Here is a 12,611-nt window from a genome sequence, read left to right on the forward strand (position 1 = left end):
CCATTATATTGGTACCAAAATGATTAAACGGCCACAAAGATTCATTTTGTACCTTGAATGACCACAAAACCCCCACATGTTGCAGACACAATGTGATCGGTTGCCAAATATCACTAATTTGGTAGTTTCTTGGTGTTTCTGCCACTATATCTCAGCACAGCATGGGAGTTCTTCCATGATATTGTTACCAAAATAATCAAATGTCCTCAAATATCCATTTTGTACCTTGAATGACCACAAAACCCCCAAATGTAGCTCTGGCCCTTTCTGCCACTATATCTCAGCACAGCGTGGGAGTTCTTCCATGATATTGGTACCAAAATGATCACATGCCCTCAAAGATTCATTGAGTACCTTGGATGACCACAAAACCCCCAAATGTAGCAGCCACAATGTGATCAGTTGCCAAATATCACTAATTTGGTAGTTTCTTGGTGTTTCTGCCACTATATTTCAGCGCAGCATGGGAATTCTTCCATGATATTGGTACCAAAATGATCACATGCCCTCAACCATTCATTGTGTACCTTGGATGACCACAAAACCCCCAAATGTAGCAGCCACAATGTGATCAGTTGCCAAATATCACTAATTTGGTAGTTTCTTGGTGTTTCTGCCACTATATCTCAGCGCAGCATGGGAATTCTTCCATGATATTGGTACCAAAATGATCACATGCCCTCAAACATTCATTGTGTACCTTGAATGACCACAAAACCCCCAAATGTAGCAGCCACAATGTGATCAGTTGCCAAATATCACTAATTTGGTAGTTTCTTGGTGTTTCTGCCACTATATCTTAGCACAGCGTGGGAGTTCTTCCATGATATTGGTACCAAAATGATACAATTCCCCTGAAGATTCATTGTGTACCTTGAATGACCACAATACCGCCAAATGTAGCAGCCACACTGTGATCAGTTGCCAAATTAATGATATTTGCCAACCATTCACATTGTAGCTGCTACATTTGGGGGTTTTGTGGTCATTCAAGGTACACAATTCATCTTTGAGGGCATTCAATCATTTTGGTACCAATATCATTGAAGAATTCCCACGCTGCACTGAGATATAGTGGCAGAAACACCAAGAAACTACCAAATTGGTGATATTTTGCCACTGATCACATTGTGGCTGCTACATTTGGGGGTTTTGTGGTCATCCAAGGTACTCAATGAATGTTTGAGGGCATGTGATCATTTTGGTACCAATATCATGGAAGAATTCCCATGCTGCGCTGAGATATAGTGGCAGAAACACCAAGAAACTACCAAATTAGTGATATTTGGCAACTGATCACATTGTGGCTGCTACATTTGGGGGTTTTGTGGTCATCCAAGGTACTCAATGAATGTTTGAGGGCATGCGATCATTTTGGTACCAATATCATGGAAGAATTACCATGCTGCGCTGAGATATAGTGGCAGAAACACCAAGAACCTACCAAATTAGTGAGATTTGGCAACTGATGAGATTGTAGCTGCCACATTTGGGAGTTTTGTGGTCATTTAAGGTACACAATGGATTCTTGGGGGCTACTGAACATTTCGATACCATTATCATGGAAGAACCCCCAGGCTGTGTTGAGATATAGTGGCAGAAACACCAAGAAACTACCAAATTAGTGATATTTGGCAACTGATCAGGTTGTAGTGGCTACATTAGGGATTTTCGTGGTCATTTAAGGTACACAATGAATCCTTGGGGACTATTGATCATTTTGAAACCAATATCATGGAAGAACTCCTGGGCTGTGTTGAGATATAGTGGCAGAAACACCAAGAAACTGCCAAATTAGTGATATTTGGCCACTGATCAGATTGTAGCAGCTACATTTGGGGATTTTGTGGTCATTCAAGGTACACAATGAATCTATGGGTTCTTTTAAAAATTTTGGTACCAATTTCATGGAAAAATTCCCAGGCTGTGTTGAGATATAGTTGCAGAAATACCAAGAAACTAACAAAGTAGTGAGATTTGGCAACTGATCAGATTGCAGCTGCTGCATAATGGATGTGACCCCAAAAACATTATTTCTGGGTTTTATATTCAGAAAAATTGTCCAACGAAATTTCATGTGGAAATATTCCTCATTAATCTGTGGTTGATAACAAAAGTAGATAAAAAAAAGAACCTGACAAAAATATGCTAAACCATGGTAAACTAATTTAAAAAAGGCCTCCTATGCATGTAGCACTTCAAGTATGATATGCAATATCTTGAGCAAGTTCAACCAACCAAATTAAAAATGTGTGCAGGATGGTATCATGAGAGAGGTCAGGGGTCAATGTTTTTCCTTTTTTGAAAAAAAAAGTCAATTTGCAGACTTCTGATAACAGATCAATTGTTGAAGCAAAAAAAAAAGAAAGAAAAAAATTGAGACCCCTCAGCCACCCTGGATTAATCCTAAAACTTGCAATGTCTTTTTTTCAGGAAGAATTGAATGGTGTATGTAGAAATTTATGAATGTTATCAGGCAAAAAAAAAAATTCCTGTGGCTTGAAGCTAATACAAGGGGAAGGAGAGGGATTATAGAATGGTATTAAGGAGACATGGAAAACAGACAAAGGTATCAAGAAGAATAATAAAAAAAAATTGATCAATATAAATTGATCAATATACGCTCTATTGATCAATATACAACATCGCAAATTCATCCATCTTGGTAGTGTCAAGAACGTTTTGGCGGAGCGCAACCTTGCTATTGCCTTCACCAAGGATGAGCGCGGACTGCTGAAGGAGACCTACAGACTCCCTTACATCATACCCGTTGTTGAACACGAACCTTGGCAAAAGAGGAAGATTCCGATTCCGGCCGCCAAGTCTGATGAGTATATTCGCATCATCCGGGAACAAGTTCGAAACAGTCTGTACAAACAGTAAGTGTCGAGCTATTCAAGCCCGGTCTTCTGTGTACTCAAGGGAAACGGTAAACTACGGGTGGTACATGATCTGCAATCGTTGAATAAAGTTACGATCCGTGACGCAGGGGTTCTTCCGGCTACGGAGGAATTTGTTGAGTCTTTCTTGGGTTGCGCGTGTTACGGTCTCGGGGATATTATGGGCGGCTACAATGAGCGCGCTTTACATCCCATTTCTCGGCCTTTAACTACTTTCGACACGCCTCCAGGTTGGTTCCAGTTGACCCGACTCCCTCAAGGAGCCACAAACTCAGTAGCAGTCTACCAAGCGCAAATGGTTTGGATACTACAAGACGAGATCCCTGAGCACACCGGCATCTTCATTGATGATGGGGGCATCAAAGGCCCAAAGTCTGACTACGGCGGCGAGCTTCTGTCCTGGCATTGTGGAATTCTACGCTTCATTTGGGAGTACGCCGAGGTCCTGGAATGCATCCTCTTTTGGATTGAGGAATCTGGTCTGACGGTTTGTGCATCAAAGCTTGCGTCCTGCGTTCCTGCCTTAGAAATTGTGGGCCACGTGGTCTGTAAGGAGGGCCGGAAAAAGGCGGCCAGTAAAGTCAACAAGATTATGTCATGGCCAACTCCCGCCAGCGCAACTGAAGTGCGAGGTTTCTTGGGTGTTGTTGTCTACGTCCAAATTTTCATTCCGTCATTGTCTCAGATTTGCCTTTCCCTCCGCCTGTGAGCCTGAGTCTCTATAGTGACAGCAGGACACAAGAAATGGGGGACAACAGTTTGATTTCTTGGGATAAAGAAAATACAACTGTAAGAGAAAAAGAGAAAGAGAGAGAAAGAAACCAAGCAGGATAAGATAGAAGAGAAGTACTAGGTTATTCTAGTGGGAATGCACGTCCACTGGCAATGCTACTCTTCAGAAGAGTGCTGCTAATCTGTGCTAGAAGTGCTACAGCTTCCTCTCAGGAGGGTATCTGGATTAGATAAGTTTAATCCAGCCACAGTTTTTTAGACTTCTCTCTGGACAGTCAAGGTTCTTAATGGGAAACCTGAGGGACAGCCCTGCAACCTAGATTTTGAGGCAAAGGCCAATTGATTATAAGGGACAGCCCTGTGATCAAGATAGAGGCAAAGGCCTGTAGAATTGAAGGGACAGCCCTGTGATCAAGATAGAGGCAAAGGCCTGTAGAATTGGAGGGACAGCCCTGTGATCAAGGAGGAGGCAAAGCAAGAAGAAAAGGCAGATCAAACAAGACACAGAGTTGTACCTCTGAGATAATCAAGGTTCAGTGAAAGAGGTTACTTACTGTCAATATCCTAGGCGCCTGTGACGGTAGGTATACTGGGAGTAGAGTAGGCTCTTTGGTGGTGATCCTGGGGTTATCTGGGTGGTGGTTCTGGTGTGCTGAAGTCTGTGGATCCGCCTCAGGCAAGGGGGATTCTGACTACGAAAATTTTCACAGTTTGCTTATGTAATTTACATATGTACATGTGGTTTGGCGCGCCAGGTAGTGCTGACACGTCACAACTGCGCAAGCGCGCCACAACTCAGTAACTCAGGGAAGGAGTATAGTTACAATGAATTGATAAGTTGTAACTAGGGTCAAAATTGCATGAGGAAACAGAATCTGAAGTCAAAACAAGGTTATCTCTTAAGATGAAAAAGATATAAAGTAATTTATATGTAACAAAGGTAGAACAGGCAGCTTTTAGGTCAGCTGTGATGACTCTAAGGCTGACACCGCCGGCTGACGCGCAAGGATGCAGAATGGCATTGGACCAAAGAATGCTAGTAGGCCTTCCAGGAACTCAAGAACATCGTTGGGAAAGACATAGTTTTGGTCAAGATCGACTACGGTCCAGATGCGGGGAAACTCAAGCTTGCGGTGGACTCTAGCTTTCATACCGCGGGCGCGCTGCTTACTCAGGAAGACTCAAATGGTTTGGATCGTCCGGCGCTTTACGAGTCTCTGCTCTTCTCAGATGTGGAGTCACAATATTCGCAGGAAACGCTTGAGCTATGTGGCGTCACCCGGATACTGAAGAAGCTCCAAACGGTATTGTGGGGGCAGCATTTTGAGCTACAAGTGGATGTTCAAATGATCAACACTCCGAGTTTGCCCAACGCGCCGATGACGCGTTGGGTATCTTTCATCCAGCTTTTCTCCTTTGACGTTGTTCACCGTCCCGGCAAATTGTTCACCATGCCGGACGGCTTGTCACGGCGCCCACAAGGTGACAACGAATCTGATCCCCCTTCCGACTTCGACGAGGAAGCCCTGTTCATCCGACCCGTGGATCCCTACCGCGTGCATTCTGTTTAGTATTCAGGGTATCAAGAAGGTTATTGGCGATGGATGGAGCAGTTTTTGTCAACACTAGCGAAGCCCGAGGGTATGGATGCGGTAGAGTTTCAAGCCTTGAGAAGACGGTCCTCAGATTTCTTCTTGCAAGGAGGGCGCCTCATGAAAAGGGGTAGCCCACTGTCTTGTATTTTGATCACGATCCCAGCGAAACAGGAAGAAGTACTTCGAAAGCTGCATGAAGATTTAGGGCACCGCGGAGTGACGGAAACTTATCGCCGCGTGTCTGAGCGGTTTTGGTGGCTGGCCCTCAAGCAGTCAGTGACTCGGTGGTGCCAGAGTTGCGATGCTTGTCAGCGGCGTAGTCTTAAGAGGCCTCTGGAGCCGCGGTATCCGACGGGAGAGTCGACGGTTTTTGGACGCGTGGCAATGGATGCAGTGCACTTGAAGGCTAGTGGAGCTAAGTATCTCATTGTCGCACAAGATGACTTCTCCGGCTGGGTAGAGGCCAAAATCTTAAACAATCTAACTTCCGAGGCCGTAGCCTCCTTCCTCCAGGAACACTGGACTATGCGTTACGGTCCAGCCCAAGCTTACTCAACAGATGGCGGTTTGGAGTTTGGAGGTGCGTTGGCGGATATGCTTCGCACCCTGCCGGGGCAGCATCGAGTGTCCACACCCTACTACCCTGAAGGTCAAGGCATGGTCGAGCGAGGGCACGCACCATTGAAGGCGGCGCTGGCCAAATTAGCAGGAGAGAGCGGCAAGAATTGCAAGAAATTCCTTCCCTTGGTCCTTTTTGCTGATAGGATCTCTACAAAGCGAACCACAGGGTACTCTCCGTATGAACTGGTTTTTGGGCAGAGAGCTGTTCTTCCTATTGATCTGGAGATGGAATCCTACCTGGGCGTTGATTGGGACGCGGTGCGCACGACTTCCGACCTTTTAGCCGCTAGGTCCCAACAGCTGGAGCCGAGCGAAGAAACACGGGAAATTGCTTACCGGAAAATGATGGAGGCACGTGGCAAGTCTGTTAAATATTGGGAAGGCAAGCGCTCAGATTGGCTTCGCGACTTGCTCGAGGCAGGCAAGATGGTTATGACGTACATCTGGGCACTGGAAACGCAGTGGGGCCAGCTATTTGCAAACAGGTGGAACGGTCCCTACCGCGTCGTGCGTCAAGTCGAGGGAGGCTCTTACATTCTGGCAGAGTTGGATGGCACCAAACTTAAGCGGCGATTTGTGGCGGATCAGGTCAAGAGATACTTTTTTCGCGAGGACATGGAAGGGCAAAAGTAAGTCCTCCCATGTGTATGCATCTCGAGGCTCCTCTACGCGTGTCATAACATTACATGCCACTCTGTTGAGGTTTTCTTTCTTTGTCCGGCAGCATGTAGTCAAGGAACGGCGCGCAGTCTAGGGACAGACTGCAATCTGGGAGGAGATGTGGAGTTCTGGCGCGTACTCAGGGTCAAGACACCAGGAAGATGGCCTCAAGATCATCAAGACCATCAATACTCGACGGCGCGGCGCGCGCAACACTCTCAAGACTTTTCAGGCCCCTGTTATCATTCCTTACCTCTTTTCTCTTTTCTTCCTTCTCTCCCCCTTTTCTTTGTTTGTTTGGTTTTGTTTCATGTTATTTTTTTTTCTCTTTGACCTTTCCTTTCTTTCTGTTTCTTACTTGCGCGCGTTGGAGAGGATGAGAGGGAGGAGGGTTGGTTTTGCTTCTTTTGTTGCTTTGTGATGTTTCTGTTTGTTGCTCTGGTTTTTCTTTTTCATTGCTCATCTTAGTTGTACGGGCGCGGCGGGCACGAGGGCTTGTCGCGCGGCATGTCGCGGGCCTGAATCCAAGTTCAGGCGAACTTGGAGGAAGGATTGGCATGGTATCCACCTCCGAACCACGAGGAATATCATCAATCTTTGAGTTCTGAAGTTTATTGATCCTGGATTGTGTCGATCCATCCCCGCATCTTTCTGAGTTTTGAGTACCCGAGCCTTCTGAGTCTCTCCTATTCTGATCACCAGCCGACATTCCGACAAACACGCCGGCTTTCCTCCGATTTTCCCACTTTTCCTGAGATTTACACCCAACCGAACCGCCGAGGGTATTCCAACTCCCTTGTTCCCTCTCAATAAATCCCCCCACCCCTATCACATGTTTTGACCCGTACCCAATACGTTTCGCAGGGATCACCGACGAGGGCAGAACTCAAGCACCAACCCCTCAACCAACTGCCTCAGCTCAGCCCTGACAGGAGTCCACATTTGGTCCCCCGAGCCGGGATCGACCGGCTTGCAACGGTGGGCCAGCTACGCTAACTGTAGCGTTAGCGTAGCGGAATTCCGCTAAATTTTAGCGTAGCGTTAGCGGAATTGCGTCTTCTCTGCGCTAACGCTACGCGCAAAGGGTGCGCAGCTAATTTAGCTGTTAGCGTAGCGTTAGCGCAGATGCGCGCAATTGCGCTAACGCTACACACGCAGAGCGCAAAAGAGCGCGCGCTATGGTGCGCCACGGTGCTTTTAGCTGAAAAAAAGGCCTTTTTTCCGCTAAAAGCGCTGTAGCGCAGCGTAGCGTAGTGTAGTGACTGTAGCGGCGCGCTAACACTAACAAACAATTGGCGCGCGGTTAGCGCCGCTGAAACATAGCGCAGCGTAGCGGCGCTAACAGCGCGCTAACGCTACTCAAAATGGGCGGGCGCTTTTTGCCGCTACGCTAACGCTAAGTGGCCCTGTAGCGTAGTGTAGCGTAGTGTAGCGTAGTGGCCCACCGTTGCGGCTTGGACTGGATATAGGCAGCACGGCAAAGCTCCCAGTAAACGGGGCCCAAATAATCATCTTGACAGACAGCCAAGCGGCCATTAACAGGTTGAGGAACCCAACGGCTCCAAAATCAGGCCAATACATTATTTCTCAAATCCAGGATACAGCTGACTCTATCCCAATCTCAACACAGATTATGGTCTGATGGTGCCCGGGCCACGTCAGGATCAAGGGCAACGAGCTGGCCGACGGAAAAGCAGCGGAGGCCAGAGGAGCTTCCCTCCTCAACGAGTCGATCAGGGGCAGGGTGTCAGCCAAGAAGACCAATTTTCTCCGGAAGAAGAAACTATGGAAAGGGTCCCCGCAAATGACCTTTCCTGTCCAGGCGGCATTCCATCAACTTTGCTCAGGGCACGTCCATTTGAATGCTTTCCAATTCAAGTGCAGTTGAGCTCCATACCCGATTTGCTTGGAGTGTGGGGTCCCCAAAACAGTGGATCACTAGCTTGTCTCTTGTTCCAGGTACACTGGGGCTAGGGCAGTAGCCAGGACAATCCTCTGCGACAAGAGGATCACCACGGTCACAACCAGAACTCTCCTCCACAACCCCTTGGCCTTCCTGGCCACAAAAATCCTTCATCAACCTCTTGGCCAGACTCCCTCAATTCCAACGGGGATACCCTTTGAGATCCCCCTTCCAGCTCTTTGGACCCAACTTCTCCCCACAGGTTCTTCCATTTTTCACCCATCTTTTTCCTCCTTTTTCTTTCTTCTCTTCTAAATAAATAAATAGCAAAAAAAAAAACTCTCAAAAGCAAACTCCCAGAAAGCCCGTGAAAGTTCTCCCCTCTATTTTCAATTGCAAGGCTGTGTGGTTCTTCTACGTAGTTAAATTTGTAAGCTAGTTGAATATGCATAGTGCGCAATGTTAAGTCAAATCAAAAAAAAAGCCCCTTAACCCGTTCATGGCCTGTTGTTATTTCATTTATTTTCATTGTCTGGGTGCAAGTTGCACGTACAACTGGGGGTTTTATGGTAGTTTCACAATCTGAGATGCGACCAAGACAGGGCCGGATGGATGCAAGAGAGTTGTCAGATTTTCATCCATGATCCATTTAGCATTCACTGCCGTGTATTTCTAGTACTCTTGTCAAGGATAGTGTAAAAACATACTCCTGTGTTTACTGCGCCGCTGTCAAAGCCATGCGCCTTAAAGGTGTAAATTTTCCATTCTCTAGGGCTAGTAGGGATGTTGAGTCCTCAGCTAGCCCGAGTGTGGGAAAAGATTGAGAGTAGAAAAACCCTTGATTTCCTAGCCATCCGGCGTATCAAAGGGTTAGTATTCAATCAGACTAGAAAAGATATTTTTGTTGATTGTAGAATTTTTAAAGAGAGAGTTTGAGGGCAAAAACCCTGCCTGCCCTCAAAATGGGGTGGGTGGGTGGTTAAAAAAAATTGAGTTTGAAACCTTTTTCCCCTAGATATGTTGTTGTGAAAAAAGGATCTAAACCAAAATAGCTAGGATGGACGTAAAAGAGCATGAATGATAATGATGAATAATATTGATGATGAATCACAAATGAGAGAGAGAGAGATACAAGCTTAATACATGTATGTACAAGGGTCTGACCGGAGGTAGTGTAGTTGAGTATTATGTAATAGTATGTGAATAGTATTACATACATGGTAGGATAGAGGAATATCTGTAGGTAATGTTACTCTATGCTACAACACCCCCCCATGGAGATGTCCCTGGACATCCGGCTCTTGCAGGGCAGGAAACATCCGCAGGATGTTACTCTTCATGACGGATACAGATGTATCCCAACTGAGTATCCACCGGATGGTGTTGGAGCATCCACTGGATGTAACCCAATCATCCGCCGGATATCACAAACCATCCTCAGATGGGAAAAATATTTGTCTAGGTGCGCTGGCTAGCACACTCCTGTAGTGCGCACCAGGCCCCGTGACGCATGAGCCAAGAAGCGGGGGGGCAGAGGGCAGTGCAATTGGGTGCCGCGGGGTGGTGCTCCATTCCAAACCATAAGTAGTACTTTATTGCTTTCTTTTACATATATTCATCATTACATTGAACATTTCCCCATAACCCTTCACAAATACCTCATTATTATTACATATTCAGATTCTACATCAAATTTCACCTATGGTCACTCATACATAGTATACCCTTATCTTCAATGGTTCAGTAGTTATAGAGGATATAAGACTTACAGACAACCTACAGTCTTCATTAGTTACAATACTCATTTCATTAGTAACCTACTTGAATCATTACAGTACATTCCTTTTACATATTTATTCTCACATACTAAACCCTTTACATACATTTCTCATTATGTACTATACCTATTGTACACATTACATCATTGGATCTGTGCTTACCTCTTTCAGTAGTGCTCATCATTACAAGTAGCTACTATTTTCTCATCACTCTTTCACATTAGTACATTCTTTTATTCCCATAACCAGCATTCCCCTTTCAGCATTGCTCATCATTACATACTGTTACTATGTTCACATCACTCTTACCCATTTGTACATTCCTTTATTCCCATAGCCAGAATGCCCCCACTGTCTGTGCTCATCCCTCCTTTCATATAAGAACCGTCCTTCCCTCCTCACTTGTACCTTATGCAGAATTTATAGAGAATTTTAGATACAGAAATCATAGTGCCCATTCTCATCAACCCATTGCCATTGAATCATTGCCAATTGCTTTCCCCCTTCAACCATTGCTCCAACCCTCTCATCCTCAGTAGTCAGTAGTCAGCTCATAGTACTAGCTCCTAAGATCAAGTAGAAATCAGCCACACCTTTTCTTCTTTTTCTTAGTGTTACTCTCATCCCCTCAGCATTAGTCAGGAAGGCAGCCTCATCAGCACCCTTGCATAGCTTACATTAGTACTAGTGTTGCTATACATTTCCCTTCCAAGCTCTATTCTCCCCTTTGAGTAGTTCCACAGCGGGTGATTGGGCCCAGGTGCCACATGGTCGATGGGACTGGGGGTTGAACACCCAACCTGCAGCATCAGAGGTCCCGGTGAAGGCAGCCCTTCCCCACTACGGCAGGGGGCATGTGTACTTGCCAGGAGCACACACGGTTGATATCAAGTGCACACACGGGTTGACATCCATTGGACACTCCAGCCAGAGTGTCCAATGGATGTTGACTCTCAGGATGTCCAGCGGACACTCCAGCCAGAGTGTCCAATGGATGTGACCCTCAGGATGTCCAGATGATGTCTTTGAGGGCTGAACATCACTTGGACGCATCCAAAAGCGTCCAAGTGATGCTCAGTGCACCTGGCATCTGCTGGATGCTCCCCGGACATCATGTGGACGCTTCTCAGCCCAAAGCATCTGCGGGATGTCAGCTTTTTCCAAAAAGGCGCCCCGTGGTGTAGAAGTCCCTATCCGTATGTTGCGTTCTCTTGTTGGACCCGTCATTTGTGGTGATCTTGATGGCCGCTTGGTTATCGCAAAAAACGTCCACCACAAATTCAACACCTGTCAAGTCACACAGTAGGTGCCTGATCCATGGTACCTCGCGGACTCCAATCCCCATGGCCATGTACTCAGTGTGTGCGGTTGAACTTGCTACACTTGCTAGTCTCTTTGACATCCAAGCTACTGGACATCCATGACAGAAGATGATCATGCCATGCAAGGAACGTGAGAACTCACCCCCCCAGTTGGCTTCCACATAGCAGGAGAAAACCGGTGATTTTGCGTCTGGTTTGATGTAAAGCGGTTGATGCCTGGTTGTCCCTAGGTATGCAATTAGGTGGGAAATCTTCCACAGTGGGTGCTCCACCACGCAAGAATTGAGAAACTTGATGAATCATTCACAACCGGGGGTTCTTGAAGGTATAGGTCAAGCTCAGCAGTTGTTGATACCACTTGGGTGGAGTGGATTGCGGAGACATATTTTTTGAATCGCAAGTCAACATTGTTGTCATCTTGAGTCGAAGTTGGTTTATCAACTTGGGATTGATTTGTATTTGCGGATTCTCCGTCCCCGTCTGGCTTCGTCTTCTTGGATAAAATTTTGCTAAACCAGGTCAAGAGGGTCTTTTTTATAGACTCAATAGTACTTTCTGCTTCATCGGTACCAAGCTCTTCAGCAAGGAGGAATTTGATCATAGCCAGTTTACAGCGAGGATCAAAAACAAGGTTGATTGCAGCAAAATCCTTCATTTTGTCCCAGTACTTGTCAAATTTCTCTCTCATTGGATTGATTAAGTCAATGAGGTCTGCTTGGCCGTTGTTTGAACTTGCTTTGAGTTGCGCATTGATCTTTTTCATGTATTTATAAACACCAGGAGCCGTTGGATATTTGGTCATAGGGATTTTATTTGTTGCTACATAGGGGGTGGGAAAACAGAACAACCTTTTAGAGTATTATTCAGACAGTTTAAAATAAATTCTAACTGGAGAATAATCCTCACCAGAATTGAATATCGCCAAAAATTCCTTCATAGTCAATATTTCCTGCCACTTGGTGGGGGTCGGGCAGTGAGTGAAGTTAGCATCTTGCAAGGCCAAGGTCTTGAAAGCATCCTTGTAAGGAATAGCTGATTTCAACATCAGATAAGTCGAGTTCCAGCGGGTCGGAACATCAAGGGAGGGGAGGGCTTGCACT

This window comes from Puccinia triticina, chromosome 2A (genome assembly GCF_026914185.1).
Source record: "Puccinia triticina chromosome 2A, complete sequence".
In the NCBI taxonomy this organism is placed as follows: domain Eukaryota; kingdom Fungi; phylum Basidiomycota; class Pucciniomycetes; order Pucciniales; family Pucciniaceae; genus Puccinia; species Puccinia triticina.